Here is an 18,031-nt window from a genome sequence, read left to right as displayed (position 1 = left end):
TCAGTGAAAACTTGCTTATAGTTAGAACACGCGTTATGTTCATTGTCAAAAAATCCGAAATTTTATTTCATCTACTACTTTTTACTGTCCATGCCATAGCACATAAGCTTGAGCTTCAAAATGCCTCCTCCTGATATATATATTTTTTTCTTCTCCTTTTACATGATTGACTCAGAGCTTAAGAAGGCGGATGATGTCCATGTTGATGTTGACTGATCCCTTGCAGTCCGACTGCGTACATAAATTTTATTTTGTTTTTTTCTCTGGTTCGGGGTCCAACATGTATCATATCGCTTGATGCCGAGTAAATTGCAAATTACCAATATATTTGTGGACTCTAAATCAATAAACTACCAACCACATTTAGTTTTTTATCTTGCAAAAGTCCGTCATTAATTTTTTGGAAAAACTTCCAATCTATTAATTTTCAATTATGATAGTACAACGAACATTAGAAATAATAAAAATTACATCCAGAACCGTAGACCACCTATCGACGACTCCAAGCATTAAAGCGAGCCGAAGGAACGCTGCTGTCATCGCCCCTTCCTCGCCGGAACTGAGCAAAACTTGTTGTAGTACACAGTCGGAAAGTCATTGTGCTAAGGCCCCATAGGACCAGCGCAAAAGGATAGCAACGGCCACCGACAAAGAGTAGTGTACATCAGAAGAATCCAACCTGAAGACATAAGAACATATATGAACGACCATCAGAGCCGAACAAATTCACGGAAGACAAATTTACCGGAGACACAACTCCACATGTCCACTGACGATGCTAGAAGCACCACTAGAATGGGGCCTATGAGGAGAGAACCTTATTCCATCTCCAGGGAGGCACCGCTGCTACCTCTTAAGCATGCGTTGGTTTTCCCTTGAAGAGGAAAGATGATGCATCAAAGTAGCGTAAGTATTTCCCTCAGTTTTTGAGAACCAAGATATCAATCCAGTAGGAGATTACACGCAAGTCGCCTAGTACCTGCACAAACAAACAAGAACCTCGCAACCAACGCGATAAAGGGGTTGTCAATCCCTTCACGGTCACTTACGAAAGTGAGATCTGATAGAGATAATAAGATAAATATTTTTGTTCTATAGATTGAAAAGTAAAGATTGTAAAATAAATGGCGACAAAAATAGCTAATTGACGGGAAAATAATATGATGTAAAGTAGACTCGGTGGCCATAGGTTTTACTAGTGGCTTCTCTCAAAATAGCATATATTATGACGGGTGAACAAATTACTGCTGAGCAATTGATAGAAAATCGCATAGTTATGAGAATATCTAGGCATGATCATGAACATAGGCATCACGGCCGTGTCAAGTAGACCAAAACGATTCTGCATCTACTACTATTACTCCACACATCGATCGCTATCCAGTATGCATCTAGAGTATTAAGTTCAGAAGAACAGAATAACGCATTAGGCAAGATGGCATGATGTAGAGGGATAAACTCAAGCAATATGATATAAACTTCATCTTTTTATCCTCGACGGCAATAATACAATACGTGCCTTGCTGCCCCTGCTGTCACTGAAAAAGGACACCACAAGATTGAACCCAAAACTAAGCACTTCTCCCATTGCAAGAAATATCAATCTAGTAGGCCAAACCAAACTGATAATTCGAATAGACTTCCAAATATATCAAATCATGCATATAAGAACTCAGAGAAGAACCAAATATTATTCATAGATAATCTTAATCATAAACCCATAATTCATCGGATCTCGGCAAACACACCGCAAAAAGAATTACATCGAATAGATCTCCAAGAACATCGAGGAGAACTTTGTATTGAGATCCAAAGAAAGAGAAGAAGTCATCTAGCTAATAACTATGGATACGAAAGTCTGTGGTAAACTACTCACACATCATCGGAGAGGCTATGGTGTTGATGTAGAAGCCCTTCGTGATCGAATCCCCCTCCGGCAGATCGCCGGAAAAAGTCCCCAGATGGGATCTCACGGGTATAGAAGGTTGCGGCGGTGGAAAAGTGGTTTCGTGGCTCCCCTGGATGTTTTCAGGGTATAAGAGTATATATAGGCGAAAGAAGTAGGTCAGTGGAGCTGCGAGGGGCCCACGAGGGTGGGGCGCGCCTGGCCTACCTCGTGGCCGCCTCGTTGCTTCCTTGACCTTCACTCCAAGTCTCCTGGATTGCGTTTGTTTCAAAAAAGATCTTCGCGAAGGTTTCATTTCGTTTGGATTCCGTTTGATATTCTTTTTCTGCGAAACATTGAAATAGGCAAAAAAACAGCAATTTGCACTAGGCCTTTGGTTAATAGGTTAGTCCCAAAATAATATAAAAATGCATAATAAAGCCCATTAAACATCCAAACAGATAATATAATAACATGGAACAATAAAAAATTATAGATACGTTGGAGACGTATCAACCGCCATCTCGTCTTCTTGAGGAGGATACAAACCCTAACAGAAGTCCAACAAGATCTAAAAACGGAGCCCCCTACCGGCAAGGGCCGGGATCCACTCCGCTCACATGGCCCTAAGGCCACCGTAGATTGTGCTGACAGTTTGCCAAAAACACTAAATGAGCATTGACACTATTTTGATGGATGGGGCACGTTGTAAGTGCTAACATGACCCAAAAAAACTTGACACCGGTCGACAGCATCACGGGAGCTCAGCCAGACCTCGCCGGAGATAGCCCAACCCTTGCCCGAGCTCGCCCCAAGCCGCCTCGTCCCAAGCCGCCTCGTCACAACCCGCTAGTGAGCTCCTCTGACCTCCTATCTGTTAAATGGAAGGCTGCAGAAGAATGCAATTTGGGTGAATGGATGCATGTGAACGTGCTAATAGTCAATGAATGTAGTTGCTTGATGTGCACACAATGGGTATTTTTGCTAGATGACCTCTTTATCTTTATCTGAACTAGCAAAGTAGCCCGCTCGATGCGCGGGCTAGAATTTTATACATATATATTATATATATTTATACATATATATTATCCATTTATGAGTTGATATTTGAAGATATAAAAATAAGCCAAGAATCCATTTGTGAGTTGATATTTGAAGATACAAAATTAAGCCAGCTAACCAAACTATAGCAGACCAAGCTACAAATAATCACAAATTTAACTAGCATCAACTTTGGTAGCTCTTTACTGCCAGAACAAAAAAAATTGAATCAAGCACAGAAAGAGCATCCTTTCATATTCTGGTACATATTAATTTGTCTCGATATTTTTGTAGTTCTCCAATCAACATTGCTAAACTATTGAAAAGGAATTGAAATAGAGAATACATTTGTTAAGTTAGGGAGCAAACATGGTTTTCTATAATTGTGTTGGTGGTTAATTTTTCCAACTTATGTCAATCATGTATGATCTATGGGGTTGGTTTATTACTTTATCAAATCAATGGTGCGCCATTTTTTTCGTTGTTGTGGTGTTGGGCAATACAAGTTGGTGGTCACTATTTTAAATCTCTGACCACTAATTATATGTGAAAAGAATTTAGTTAGGTCAATCAAAAATTATGTTGATGTATTCATCTTGCAAAATTCTTTAAATGTCATATTTTATGCCTTGCAAATTGTGTACATTGACGTCTACACCTTTTCCCCTAGAATTTCAATTAATTTGGAACAAAGGGAGTATATGGTTGGCAAAACTTTAATAGAAGGGAAATAAATAATAGGCTAATGCACATCCTTCTACACAATATTGCGAGGTGTACTGAATCTAGATAGACAAATATTACATGCAAAATTAAATCATAGATGGAAAATTTACAGCGCATCAATGTCAAAGTTGCCAACTCAAACACGAAAATTTGTTTCTGGTCGTGGGAACAGATGAGGCCGGAATCACAGCCTTTGGTCGTCCTCGGGATCCACGTGTATTTTCATATTATAGAGCGTATGCGCCTACCATATTTGATGATGGGTCCCGTGCATTTGATGATGGATCCACTCAAACACCACTATTTCACACTGTTGAGTATATTGATTATAAGGAAATATGAGATAGACTAGGATCGGTCATGTCTTGTCTTGTATTTTAAATTGATCATTGTACTTCTATATATATTCCCACGAGGTTCAAGCAATACAACAAATCAAATAAACTATTCAAACAAATTTCTCTTTCCCTTTTAACATGGTATTAGTTTCCGGGTTCTAAACCCTAGCCGCCGCCGCCGCTTCCGCATCCGCGCACCGCCCCCGGGGCGGTCGGCCTCCATGACCACCGCCGGGGGCCGCGTCGCCCGTACGTAGGGTTCGTCCGCCGGCCGTGTTGACTGTCTGCCCTAGAGAGTCTTTTTCCCGAGCCCTTACTCCGGGTTTTTTCGCTCTCTCGCTGGTCATTTTGATCGGCGTTTTTCTTTTTGGTTTTTCGATCTATGCTTGATCGGTTTGCGCGCCCGCCGCCACCGTCGACCCCCGTGTGCCTCTACTCCGGTACCGGCGCGACCGGCCGGCCTCTTCATCGCCCTGGTGGCCTCGCGCGACAGGCGGCACCTAACGGCCGTCGTCCGCACGTCTGCCTGCCCATCGCCCCGACCCGGCGGCCTCGCGCGACAGGCGGTTCCTCACGGCCGTCATCGGCGCGTGGCCTGCTCGTCGATCTACGCCGGCCATCATCATCCTGTCCTCGAGTTCAGTGCGCCCCTCCGTCGATCGAGCAACAGGCTGCCACTGCATCGCCCCGTCGGGCCGCAGCACTGCCGCCCCGTGGTTCCCCCTGTGGCAGCACCGACCCGTGCCGCATCTGCGTCGCCCCTTCGGGCCATAGTGCCACGACACGTGATCCCCGCCGCCGCCCTGAGGCCGTCCCCGTGGTTGCACCACCTCGCGCGCTGCCGCTTCGTCGCCCCTTAGGGCCGTAGTGTCGCGGCTCGCGGTCAACCGGCGCATCGAGGCCGTCCACTCCAGGCCGTCCTCGAGGCTGCACCAACCCTCGTTCTACCGCTGCGTCGCCCCGTCGGGCCGTAGCGAGCGTGGCACGCCATCCCTGCAATCGCCTTGAGCTCTTCCCCGCCGTCGCCCCGACCTGCCCGCCGCCGTTGCTGAAAGCTCATGGATGTCGCCAAGAGGGGGGGGGGGGTGAATAGGCGTTTTGAAAATAATTACGGTTTAGGCTTGAACAAATGCGGAATAAACCTAGCGGTTAATTTGACAAGCAGAAAACCTACAACAACTAGGCTCACCTATGTGCACCAACAACTTATGCTAAGCAAGATAAACTACTAGGTGATAGCAAGATATATGACAAGAACCAATATGGCTATCACAAATTAAAGTGCATAAGTACAAAGCTCGGGTAAGAGATAACCGAGGCACGCGGAGACGATGGTGTATCCCGAAGTTCACACCCTTGCGGATGCTAATCTCCGTTTGGAGCGGTGTGGAGACACAATGCTCCCCAAGAAGCCACTAGTGTCGTGGTTCTAAGACTGACAGTAGAATAGGGGGTAGGAATAGAGGCAAGATCCTAGCTATGGAGGAGTTGTACACACGAGTTTTACGAGTTCAGGCCCTTCTCGGAGGAAGTAACAGCCCTACGTCTCGGAGCCCGAAGGTGGTCGACTGGATATATGCGTGTGAATTACAGAAAGTGTGAACCCTTGTCCCAGAGGAGGGGGTGGCTTATATAGAGTACGCCAGGACCCCAGCCCCCCTCTGTTACACAAGGTTCAATGCTCATAAAGGAGGGGCGTTACTGGTAACGTCTACAGTAAAGTGTTGTAAATGCCCATAAAGCTATGGTTTAAGTCCTGACCGTTGCAGAGTGGAGAGTTTCTCATCTTCTGGTGGTCGAGTGTCTTCAAGGTGGTCGAGTGAGAACATCTTCACGGTCGAGTGGATGATGGTTTCTCTTCGACTGCTTCTGATTCTTTGTAGAGATGTCCTTGGGGAGGGTATGTTGGATAGATCCATGACCCTACCCTAAGTACAAAACTTCATCATTAGCCCCCGAATGGATCAGGGTTTGAGTGAGGAAGGAGTTGGGAACACTTCCGACCCATTCTTTGTGCTATGAGTATATCTTGTTCTGGAACAATGAGTTGAGGTGACGACGTCGACTCCTTTCTCAGTCGCCTTGGTCCATTCTTGGTTTTTGTCGAGTGAGTTTTCACGGTAGAATTCCGAATGATGATGTAGAGGATGTTTGTCTTCAGTCTGACAGGTTGCTCTGCTCTCCGCGGATTTTGCGGGATTCGAATTTTGGGAAGTGCGCTAGACGGACGGAACCGAGGTTATCGAGACGGATTAGGCAAGTCTCCTTGATCCCCGTGCCACCTTTTTCGCCACGTACTGCGCGCGACTGTTGCGGGATTTGTTTAGATCATCTGGGTCCACCAGTCAGTCACTCGAGGGACGACCTTATAAAAGGACTCGGACCAGGCCTCTGCCCCGTGCGCTCCCATTCTCTCTTCTTCTCCCGATCTCTCTGCCACGCTCGCTTCCGCCCTCGTCGCCGGACTCTCGCTCGAGCTCGACCCGTCGCCATGGGGAAAGAGAAGACGGTGGCGCTAGAGCGCGCGAAGAAGGCAACCGCGAAGGCGAAGGGCAAGCGGACCAGCTGGGGCGGATCCTCGTCGAGATCCGGCCTGCCGCCGGGCTGGATCCAGGGCGACTGGATCCACTCGACAATCACCCAGGACGACCTCGACGACCTGGTGGAGGGGGGACTGACCCCCCACAAGTCGGCACGGCTCCCGGGGAACGAAACCGAGCCACAGCCAAGGGAGGGTGAGTGCGTTCTCCTCGACACCCACGTAGATCGCGGATTCTCACTGCCTCCCCATCCTTTCTTCCGGGGTTTTTTGAATTTCTTTGGGGCTCAACTTCACCATTTCACTCCAAACACCATAGTCTATCTGGCTGCTTTTGTGTCGATGTGTGAAAATTTCTTGGGCTGTCGACCGCACTGGGGTCTTTTCAAACACATCTTCACCTGCCGCTCCCAGTCGGTCAAAAAGGCCAATCCGAGTGACGGGAGGACACAAGTGATCCAGATGTGCGGGGGTTTGGGGATCCAGATGAGGAGCAACAGTACCTTCCCATCCATGATCCTTCCCGACTCGGTCTGGGGCTGGCAGTCGACTTGGTTCTACTGCAAGGATCAGCCGACCCCGGGTCAGTCGTCTGGACTTCCTCCATTTTCCTTGGCTCGAGTGGAGAAGCCCGCCCCCCTGAAGGTAGTTCCAGAAGAGAAGGCGCAGGTCAAGGTGCTGTTCGAGCGGGCCGTCCAACTCGTCCACGACGGGGTGACCAGAATGGACCTGCTGGAGGTCTTTCTCGATCGACGCATCCAACCGCTTCAGGCGCGTGATCATCCGATGTGGATGTACTCTGGGCTCGAGGATTCCACTCGGATCCACCCGGAGGATGTCAGCGAAGATACCTTGGAGAAGTGGTTGATGGGGATCACCAGCAACAAAGACAACCCTCGGGGGTCTAGGAGGGTGATTCCATTCGACAACTCGCACCAGCCGGAGCAGGTATAATTCTGTTTTATCAAGTATCATTTCGATTCACCGTGTGACATCTTTTTTATGGTCGACTGAATTTCCTTTGATCGTTGTCCTTTCAGGCCCTCATCGACATGGACTCAATGCCCAACGGAGTGCAGGAACAAGACGTCGAGGAAGAAGCGAGCGGGGGCGAGAGCGGTGAGGGGCACTCGGATGCCGAGGAGGTCGAGGAGAGTGACACATCGACTGATGATGAAGAAGTCAACTCACCTCCTCGCAGGGAGAGGAGATCCAAACATGCTCATGACCCGGCGATCGCTCCGGGCTTGGTGGCCGCGCCGATTGGATAGTCTTCGAAGCGTCCCAGGACGTCTTCCCCAACGCCAACTGAGAAGGCTCCAAAGCAGTCCAAAGTTGTGCCACCTCCAGCACCGAAAGCACCGAAAGCCACCTCCTCCAAACTGCCAAAAGCTTTGCCAAGGATCAAAGTGACCGTCCCTACTATCTCCGGGTAATCATCTGACTATTCCTTTTCGTCCACTCGATTAACTGGACGTAACTGATTGAATGCGGGTCTTTGTAGTGCTGCTACGTCAGGAACCACTTCTCTCCAGTACCAGGACGAGGAGATGGAAGATGCGGTAACCTCCAACCCAGGTATAAACTCTTGCAATTTTGTTCTTGATTCTTTGGTTGATTGCGTTCTAGTGGTTCACTTGGGGTCGAATGATCTGACTTGCAGCTCCACCCAACGTCATCGATCTTCTAGATGACGAGGAAGATGTGGCTCTTAAGCCTAGGAAGAGCAAGAAGGTAGCAGCTGGTAGGATGTATCGGCAAGAACCAACTATGACACCTCCCGCCCGTCAGCCTGAAGACGCGGGCAGGGCCTCTGTGACCTTCGCTGCACCCTTGTCGAGTGAGCACTCCACATCGCCGACTGCGCCCGTGATTCCTTCAGTCGTCCAACTCCACGCCACGGAGCTCCAAGCCGCCGCACCTGGGTCCTCTGCTCACTTTTTCACCAGCTATCCCGTCCCGGACAACCAGTCGGAAGCGGCTGTGGAAGCCATCCGATAGGCTGACATGATGATGGAGCGGGCGAAGATGGTGCATGAAAACAGCTAGGCTTCCTACGCCGCCAGTGCTGCTCTTCGGGCCAATGTCCAGGTGAGTAGACTTTCCGACTGTTTTTGCTCTATGAGGAAATGTTACTCGAAAAATCTTCTTCTACACAATCTCCTGTTGTTTGCGTCGAATTAGAGCACCCGTTGGGTGTTTTGTTGTTTTTGGTAGTTTTGCTCTTCCACTCGGTCTGGGTGAGTGGGATCTGAACCGGTGGGGGCACGCTAAGTGCACCCACTGGGTGTAGTCCCCAAGACCGCGGTCGACTCCTGGCAGTCGACTGTGGTCTGAGTTCTACTTTCCTTTCTTTTTCACTCCTTACACTCGACTCAGGCGGACCGGTCGAGTAGGATCTGAACCGGTGGGGGCACGCCAAGTGCACCAATTGGGTGTAGTCCCCGAGACCGCAGTCGACTGCTGGCAGTCGGCTGTGGTCTGAACAACTTTTTTTGACTTGGTCCGGGCGGACCGGACGAGTTGAGTCTTAGTCAGTGGGGGCACGCCAAGTGCACCCGCTGGGTGTAGCCCCTGAGACCGCAGTCGACTGTGTGCAGTCGACTGGGGTCTAAGCGAACTTCTTAGGTTTTATTCACTCGGAAGTAAACAACCTTTGATCTTATCGACTGATCCATTTTTTGCCTTCTACAGAAGTCTTGTACTCTTATTTCTAAGTTTGCTGAACTTGAGGAGAAGCAGAGGCAACTCAACCTCGACTTGGAATTGGCCCAGCAGAATCTGAAGAAAGCTCAAGGCGAAGCCGCTGGCATGGAAGGTAACTGACTGTCGACTGACTTTCAATATATTTCTTTGATATCTTCTTTGATTCGATTGTTTCTTTTGCAGAGAAAATGAAGTTGGCTCTGGAGAAGAAGGACTCGGACCTCGCCGCCGCGCAAAAAGCAGCCCAAGATAAAACTGCTCTCGCAGACCAGAAGCTTGCTTCAATCGGAACGCTGGAAGGGGAGGTGAACAAACTGAAATCTTGTCTTAATGAAGCTAACCGCGAAGTGACGAGTCTGAAGAAGGACAAGGTCGTACTGAATGAAAAGTTGGAGTCTGCAATCCGCAAGAGGAATGACACGGAAGCTTATCTGAGGACTCTTGCCAAGAAGCTCTATCTCACGCTGGAAGGTATTTCTTCTAAGCCGACTGTGTTGATGCTTGCGATCGGATCTTGCTCGGTTGATTCACTAATTTTTGGCTGCAGAATTCTGCCAAGACTTCGACGAGGAAACTGGAAGGGTCGAGACAGGTATGGACCCTATCGCTTCTCCAGTCTGCGACGAAACTGCAATGAACGTGCTCCGACTGGAGTCCCGTATCGCCAGCGCCACAAGCTACCTCATGCGCCTGAAGGAGGTAGTCTCCCAAATCGACTCATCGCTTTGGCCGAGGGCGACACTCCAAAATGACCTGGAATCCCTGATGACTCGACTGAACGAGATCCCTAACCGAGTGCAAGAATGGAAGAAATCCTCCGCCTGGTGTGGTGCTGACGTGGCGCTGTCCTTGGTGCGAGTCCATTGCAAGGAGGCTCGTGAAGACAAGCTGGCTGCGATCAAAGTCGCTAACACCAAAAAGCATGACTTCCAGTCCTTCATGGAGACTTTCATTGCCGCCGCCACTCGGATCGCTGATGGGATCGATCTAGACTCATTCGTAGAGCCTGCCAGCCCTCCTCCGGCCGAGTGAACAAACTTATGAAACTTGAATCTGCTTTAAATTTGCCTCGGAATGCCGAGTGATTGCTGTAACTGTTGAACTCCTTCGGGCTTGGTGCCCAAGTACTTTTGATTTGCTGCTTGTTACTTTTAGGATTTATCTGAATTTGGTTTATCTCCAAATGTGCCTGCGTTTGCCTTCGAATGGACTTTGCTCACTGCTCGGAACGCTTCGTCGTCCTTGCGGATAGGGATGGAGCGGACGTTGTACTTGTGCCGTAGCTCTGAAGGAGAAGGTTGCAGTCGATTTGCACCTCGTCGTCCTTGCGGATAGGGATGGAGCATACGTTGTACTTGTGCCGTAGCTCCGAAGGAGAAGGTTGCAGTCGACCTGCACCTCGTCTTCCTTGCGGATAGGGGTGGAGCGTACGTTGTACTTGTGCCGTAGCTCCGAAGGAGAAGGTTGCAGTCGACCTGCACCTCGTCGCCGTTGCGGATAGGGATGGAGCGTACGTTGTACTTGTGCCGTAGCTCCTAAGGAGAAGGTTGCGGTCGACCTGCACCTCGTCGTGGTATGTTTCGGACTTAGGCGAGTACTGGACTGCAGCTAAGACCCCCGAGTGGGAGGACTGTCCTCCACTCGGTAAGATTTTTTCGAACTTACGCGAGTATTGGACTGCAGCTAAGTCTCCTAGTGGAAGAACTTGGGCGAGTACTGGACTGCAGCTAAGCCCCCGAGTGGGAGGATTGCTCTCCACTCGGTAGGATTTTTTTCAAACTTAGGCGAGTACTGGACTGCAGCTAAGCCTCCTAGTGAGAGAACTTAGGCGAGTACTGGACTGCAGCTAAGCCCCCGAGTGGGAGGATTGTCTCCAGTCGGTAGGATTTTTTCAAACTTAGGCGAGTACTAGACTGCAGCTAATTCTCCTAGTGGAAGAACTTGGGCAAGTGCTGGACTGCAGCTAAGCCCCCGAGCGGGAGGATTGCTCTCCACTCGGTAGGATTTTTTCGAACTTAGGCGAGTACTGGACTGCAGCTAAGTCTCCTAGTGAGAGAACTTAGGCGAGTACTAGACTGCATCTAAGCCCCCGAGCGGGAGGATTGCTCTCCACTCGATAGATTTTTTCAAACTTAAGCGAGTACTGGACTGCAGCTAAGTCTCCTAGTGAGAGAACTTAGGCGAGTACTGGACTACAGTTAAGCCCCTGAGTGGGAGGATTGCTCTCCACTCGGTAGGATTTTTTCAAACTTAGGCGAGTACTGGACTGCAGCTAAGTCCCCTAGAGAGAGAACTTAGGTGAGTACTGGACTGCAGCTAAGCCTCCTAGTGGGAGGACTTAGGCGAGTACTGGACTGCAGCTAAGCCCCTGAGTGGGAGGATTGCTCTGGTAGGATTTTCTTTCGAATTTAGGCGAGTACTGGACTGCAGCTAAGCCTCCTAGTGGGAGAACTTAGGCGAGTACTGGACTGCAGCTAAGCCCCTGAGTGGGTGGATTGCTCTCCACTCGGTAGGATTTTCTTTCGAACTTAGGCGAAACGGATTCGCGACTAAGCCCACCCACTGGGGGATTTCAGAAGTAAAGAAGAACACAACAATCGAATGATAGGACCATAAGCTCTTGTCTTTGATAAACAAATTACAAAAGTGTTCCTTATTACATTTTATTGAAATGAGTGCTTAAGTATAAAAGGGGCGGAGCAGCTCCGCGTTCCAAGCCCGTGGCTCGTCTTTCTGATGCTCAATACTGTAAAGATGGTATGCTCCGTTGTGGAGAACTTTGGTGATGATGAAGGGGCCCTCCAAACTCGGGGCAAGCTTGTGTGGTTTTTGTTGATCCACTCGAAGAACCAGGTCTCCTTCTTGAAAGGCTCGACCCCTCACATTTCTGGCGTGGAATCGACGCAAGTCTTGCTGATAAATGGTCGACTGGATCAAGGCCATATCTCTTTCCTCCTCTAAGAGATCGACTGAATCTTGTGATGTCTACTACACAACCTTCTTCTTGTAGACGTTGTTGGGCCTCCAAGTGCAGAGGTTTGTAGGACATTAGCAAATTTCCCTCAAGTGGATGACCTAAGGTTTATCAATCCGTTGGAGGCGTAGGATGAAGATGGTCTCTCTCTCAAGCAACCCTGCAACCAAATAACAAAGAGTCTCTTGTGTCTCCAACACACCCAATACAATGGTAAATTGTATAGGTGCACTAGTTCGGCGAAGAGATGGTGAAATAAGTGGTATATGGATGGCAGATAAAGGTATTTGTAATCTGAAATTATAAAAACAGCAAGGTAACTAATGATAAAAATGAGCGTAAACGGTATTGCAATGCTAGGAAACAAGGCCTAGGGTTCATACTTTCACTAGTGCAAGTCCTCTCAACAATACTAACATAATTGGATCACATAACTATCCCTCAACATGCAACAAAGAGTCACTCCAAAGTCACTAATAGCGGAGAACAAACGAAGAGATTATGGTAGGGTACGAAACCACCTCAAAGTTATTCTTTCCAATCAATCCGTTGGGCTAGTCCTATAAGTGTCACAAACAGCCCTAGAGTTCGTACTAGAATAACACCTTAAGACACAAATCAACCAAAACCCTAATGTCACCTAGATACTCCAATGTCACCTCAAGTATCCGTGGGTATGATTATACGATATGCGTCACACAATCTCAGATTCATCTATTCAACCAACACAAAGGACCGCAAAGAGTGCCCCAAAGTTTCTACCGGAGAATCACGACGAAAACGTGTGCCAACCCCTATGCATAGGTTCATGGGCGGAACCCGCAAGTTGATCACCAAAACATACATCAAGTGAATCACGTGATATCCCATTGTCACCACAGATATCCACGGCAAGACATACATCAAGCGTTCTCAAATCTTTAAAGACTCAATCGGATAAGATTACTTCAAAGGGGAAACTCAATTCATTACAAGAGAGAAGAGGGGGAGGAGAAACATAGGATCCAACTATAATAGCAAAGCTCGCGATACATCAAGATCGTGCCAAATCAAGAACACGAGAGAGAGAGAGAGAGAGATCAAACACATAGCTACTGGTACATACCCTCAGCCCTGAGGGAGAACTACTCCCTCCTCATCATGGAGAGCACCGGGATGATGAAGATGGCCACCGGAGAGGGATTGCCCCCTCCGGCAGGGTGCCGGAACGGGTCTAGATTGGTTTTTGGTGGCTACGGAGGCTTCTGGCGGCGGAACTCCCGATCTAATATTCGTTTTTGAAGTTTTACGATACGTAGGTATATATGGGTGCAGGGGGTATGTCGGAGGAGCTACGAGGGCCCCACGAGGCAGGGGGGCGCGCCCTAGGGGGGGCGCCCCCACCCTCGTGAGCACCTCCCGTATCTCCTGACGTGGAGTCCAAGTCTATCCGGTGGCTTTCGTTCCAAAAATAATTTCTCCAGTTGATTTCGTTCCGTTTCCACTCCGTTTGATATTCCTTTTCTTCGAAACACTGAAATAGGTATAAAACAGCAAATCCGGGCTGGGCCTCCGGTTAATAGGTTAGTCCCAAAATTAATATAAAAGTGGATAATAAATCCCAATATTGCCCAAAATAGTAGATAATATAGCATGGAGCAATCAAAAATTATAGATACGTTGGAGACGTATCATCTTGTCGGGCCTGCTCTGCTTCCGCTTCGGAGAAGAGCTTGACTCGGGGTGCGTTGTCGAGCAGGTCACTTGGCAGAACAGCTTCGGCTCCATAGACTAAGAAGAAAGGAGTTCGTCCGGTAAACCGATTAGGAGTTATCCTTAAACCCCACAGAACTGACGGAAATTCATCAAACCAAGCGCCTGCTGCGTGTTTGAGATCACGCATCAGTCGGGGTTTCAGTCCTTTGAGAATTAGGCCATTGGCTCTTTCTGCTTGTCCGTTCGACTGCGGGTGAGCGACTGAAGCATAGTCGACTCGAGTAACCTGAGAGGCGCAGAAAGCTCTGAACTCATCAGAATCAAAGTTCGACCCATTGTCCGTGATGATGTTGTGTGGGACTCCATATCTGAATGTCAATTCTTTGATAAAACTGACAGCGGTGCTAGCATCAAGGTTCTTGATAGGTTTAGCTTTGATCCATTTGGTAAACTTGTCGACTGCAACGAGCACATGAGTGAAGCCGCTCCTGCCGGTTCTCAGCGGTCCAACCATATCCAGTCCCCAAACAGCAAAGGGCCAGATGAGGGGGATGGTCTTCAGGGCTGACGCTAGCTTGTGAGACATGTCTGAGTAAAACTGGCAGCCTTCACATCTGTCGACTATATATTTTGCCATTTCATTTGCTCATGGCCAATAGAATCCATCTCGGTATGCTTTAGCCACGATGGCCCGAGAGGACGCATGATGACCATAGGTCCCCGAGTGGATGTCATTGAGGATCATTCGACCTTCTTCTGGTGTTATGCATTTCTAACCGACTCCAGTCACGCTTTCCCTGAACAGTTGTCCTCTTATCACAGTAAAGGCCTTGGATCGACGGACGATCTATCGAGCCTCTTCTTCATCCTCTAGGAGTTCTTTACTGAGGATGTACGCAATGTAGGGCACTGTCCAGTCGGGAGTAATGGCCAGAACCTCCATGATCAGGTCGACCACGGCTGGGACCTCGACTTCAGTCGGATCTGTGGCGCTCTTAGGTTGCAGGGGCTCTTCAGTAAAAGGATCTTCCTAAACTGTCGGCGAGTGAATATGCTCCAAAAACACATTGCTGGGAATGGTTTCTCTCTTGGAACCTATTTTTGCCAAGTCATCGGCTGCTTGATTTTTCAGTCGGGGTATGTGGTGGAGTTCTAACCCCTCAAACTTCTTCTCAAGCTTTCTCACCGCGTTGCAGTAACCAGTCATGGCTGGGCTTCTGACTTCCCACTCCTTTATCACTTGATTAACTACCAAATCTGAGTCGCCATAGACCATGAGGCGACGGATGCCGAGTGAGATGGCCATGCGCAACCCATACAGGAGTGCTTCATATTTTGCTTCATTGTTGGAGGAGTCAAAGTGAATCTGGAGGACATATCTGAGCCTGTCTCCTCGGGGGGATACCAGCACTACCCCGACACTAGAACCATTCAGCATTTTGGATCCATCAAAGAACATGGTCCAGTGCTCAGAATGAACTTGAGTCAGCAGTTGCTGTTCGATCCACTCGGCGAGGAAATCTGCTATTGCTTGGGACTTGATAGCTTTCTTTGCCTCAAACTTGATATCCAAGGGAAGGAGTTCAATCGCCCATTTTTCCACTCGACCAGTTGCATCTCTGTTGTGCAGAATCTCTGACAATGGAGCATCGCTGACGAATGTAACAGAGTGATCCGAGAAATAGTGTGCAATCTTCTTCGTGGTCATGTAAATCCCATAGACAAGTTTCTGATAATGAGGATATCTCTGCTTCGACGGGGTCAGGACTTCAGAAATATAATAAACTGGGCATTGAACTTTATAAGCTTTTCCTTCTTCTTCCCGCTCGACCGTAAGTACTGTACTGGCGACTTGTCCGGTGGCTGCTATATAAAGCAATAGAGGCTCTTTGCTGATTGGAGCAGCAAGCACCGGCTGGGTGGAAAGAAGGGCTTTTAGCTCTGCAAACGCTGCATCAGCTTTTGGGGTCCACTGGAACTTATCTGATTTCTTCATCAGTCGGTAAAGAGGTAGCGCCTTTTCATCGAGGCGAGAAATGAATTGACTTAGGGCGGCCAAGCAACCAGTAAGCTTCTGGACATCATGCACACACACAGGGCGTTTCATTCGGAGTATAGCGCCTACTTTCTCTGGGTTAGCATCGATTCCTCGTTCGGAAACGAGGAAACCGAGTAACTTTCCGCCTGGAACTCCAAACGTGCACTTTGATGGATTGAGCTTGATATCATACCTTCTGAGGTTGGAAAAAGTTTCAGCAAGGTCAGTCAGTAGGTCGGAACCTTTACGTGACTTGACCATAATGTCATCCATGTATGCTTCCACATTCCGACTGATTTGAGTGAGCAGGCACTTCTGAATCATCCGCATGAATGTGGCTTCGGCATTCTTCAAACCGAATGGCATTGTGACATAACAGAAGCACCCAAATGGGGTGATAAAAACTGTCTTTATCTCGTCGGGTCCGTACAGACGGATCTGGTGGTACCCGGAGTAGGCGTCCAAAAAGGACAAACGCTCGCATCCTGCAGTCGAGTCGACTATCTGATCGATGCGAGGGAGAGGAAAGTGATCTTTCGGGCAGGCCCGATTGATATGCTTGAAATTAATGCACATGCGAAGTGAGTCATCTTTCTTTGGGACCATGACAACATTGGCTAACCACTCGGAGTGGTAAATCTCTCGGATAAACTCAGCTGCCAAAAGCCGAGCCACCTCTTCACCGATTGCCTTTCTTTTCTGGACGGCGGACCGTCGAAGATGCTCTTTGACTGGTTTCACCTTCGGGTCAACTCGCAAACGATGCTCAGCCAGTCCCCTGGGAACACCCGGCATGTCAGAAGGCTTCCATGCAAAGATGTCCCAGTTCTCACGGAGGAACTGGATGAGCGCTTCTTCCTATTTGGAGTCGAGTGAGGTTGAAATGTGAGTTGGAGCAGCATTGGGATCTGTCGGGTGAATGTGAATCGACTTCGTTTCACCATACGACTGGAATGTTGAATCTGTGGCTGGCTTCTTGGCTCGCAGCAAGCCACTCGGATCTGCATTTTTCTGGTATTCTTGCAATTCTACCACGGTCATCTGGGCATCGGCGATCTTTGAGCCCTTCTGGAAGCACTCTTCTGCCTTCTTCCGATTACCAGAGATAGTGATCACTCCTCTGGGACTAGGAATCTTCAGTTTGAGGTACACGTAACATGGTCGAGCCATAAATCGTGGATAAGCTGGCCTGCCCAGAATTGCATGATAAGCACTTTGGAAATCCACAACTTCAAACGTCAACTTTTCTTTGCGGTAATTTTTGGAATCACCGAAAACCACGTCGAGCGCAATCTGACCGAGGGATGCAGCCTTGTTTCCTGAAATGACCCTATGGAAACTCATATGGCTTTCACTGAGTCTGGACATCGGAATGCCCATTCCCTTCAACGTCTCTGCATACAGTATGTTCAGGCCACTGCCACCGTCCATCAGGACCTTTGTCAGTCGCACTAGTAGGAAAAGGCCTACTAGTGGCGCACCAGTTTTGCCTACTAATGGCGCACTACTGGTGCGCCACTAGTATTTTTTAGTAATGGCACACCACTGGTGCGCCATTAGTATACCAAATACTAATGGCGCACCTATAGTGCGCCATTAGTATGCCTAGAGGTGCGCCATTACTATCTGACTTAGTAATGGCGCACCACATAGAAGTGCGCCATTACTATCTGACTTAGTAATGGCGCACCACATAGAAGTGCGCCATTAGTAATATTTTTTTTCAAAATTTCAATTTTTTTTTAAAAAATTTCATTTATTTATTTTTTTCTTAATCTCGGGTCACTATGGCTTAATCTTGGGTCAATATGCTTAATCTCAGGTCAAATCGCACTCCGTGGTCAAACTTCCCAAAAGGTCACCCATCCTCACACTACTCCAGCCCAAGCACGCTTAACTTCAAAGTTCTATCCATATTAAACCTTGTTGATGTTTAGGACTTTGTTCATGTTCATGAGTGTGATGAAATTTTGAATAAATATTTCAAACTTCCGTTCATATTACGTATCATATTTTGAAAAAAAAATCGAAACTAATTTTTTTTTCTGTTACTAGTGGCGCACCTAGCATACGGTGCTCCACTAGTAAG

Source organism: Triticum urartu, chromosome 4 (genome assembly GCF_003073215.2).
Source record: "Triticum urartu cultivar G1812 chromosome 4, Tu2.1, whole genome shotgun sequence".
NCBI classification, from domain to species: Eukaryota; Viridiplantae; Streptophyta; class Magnoliopsida; order Poales; family Poaceae; genus Triticum; species Triticum urartu.
This window is presented reverse-complemented; position numbering follows the sequence as displayed.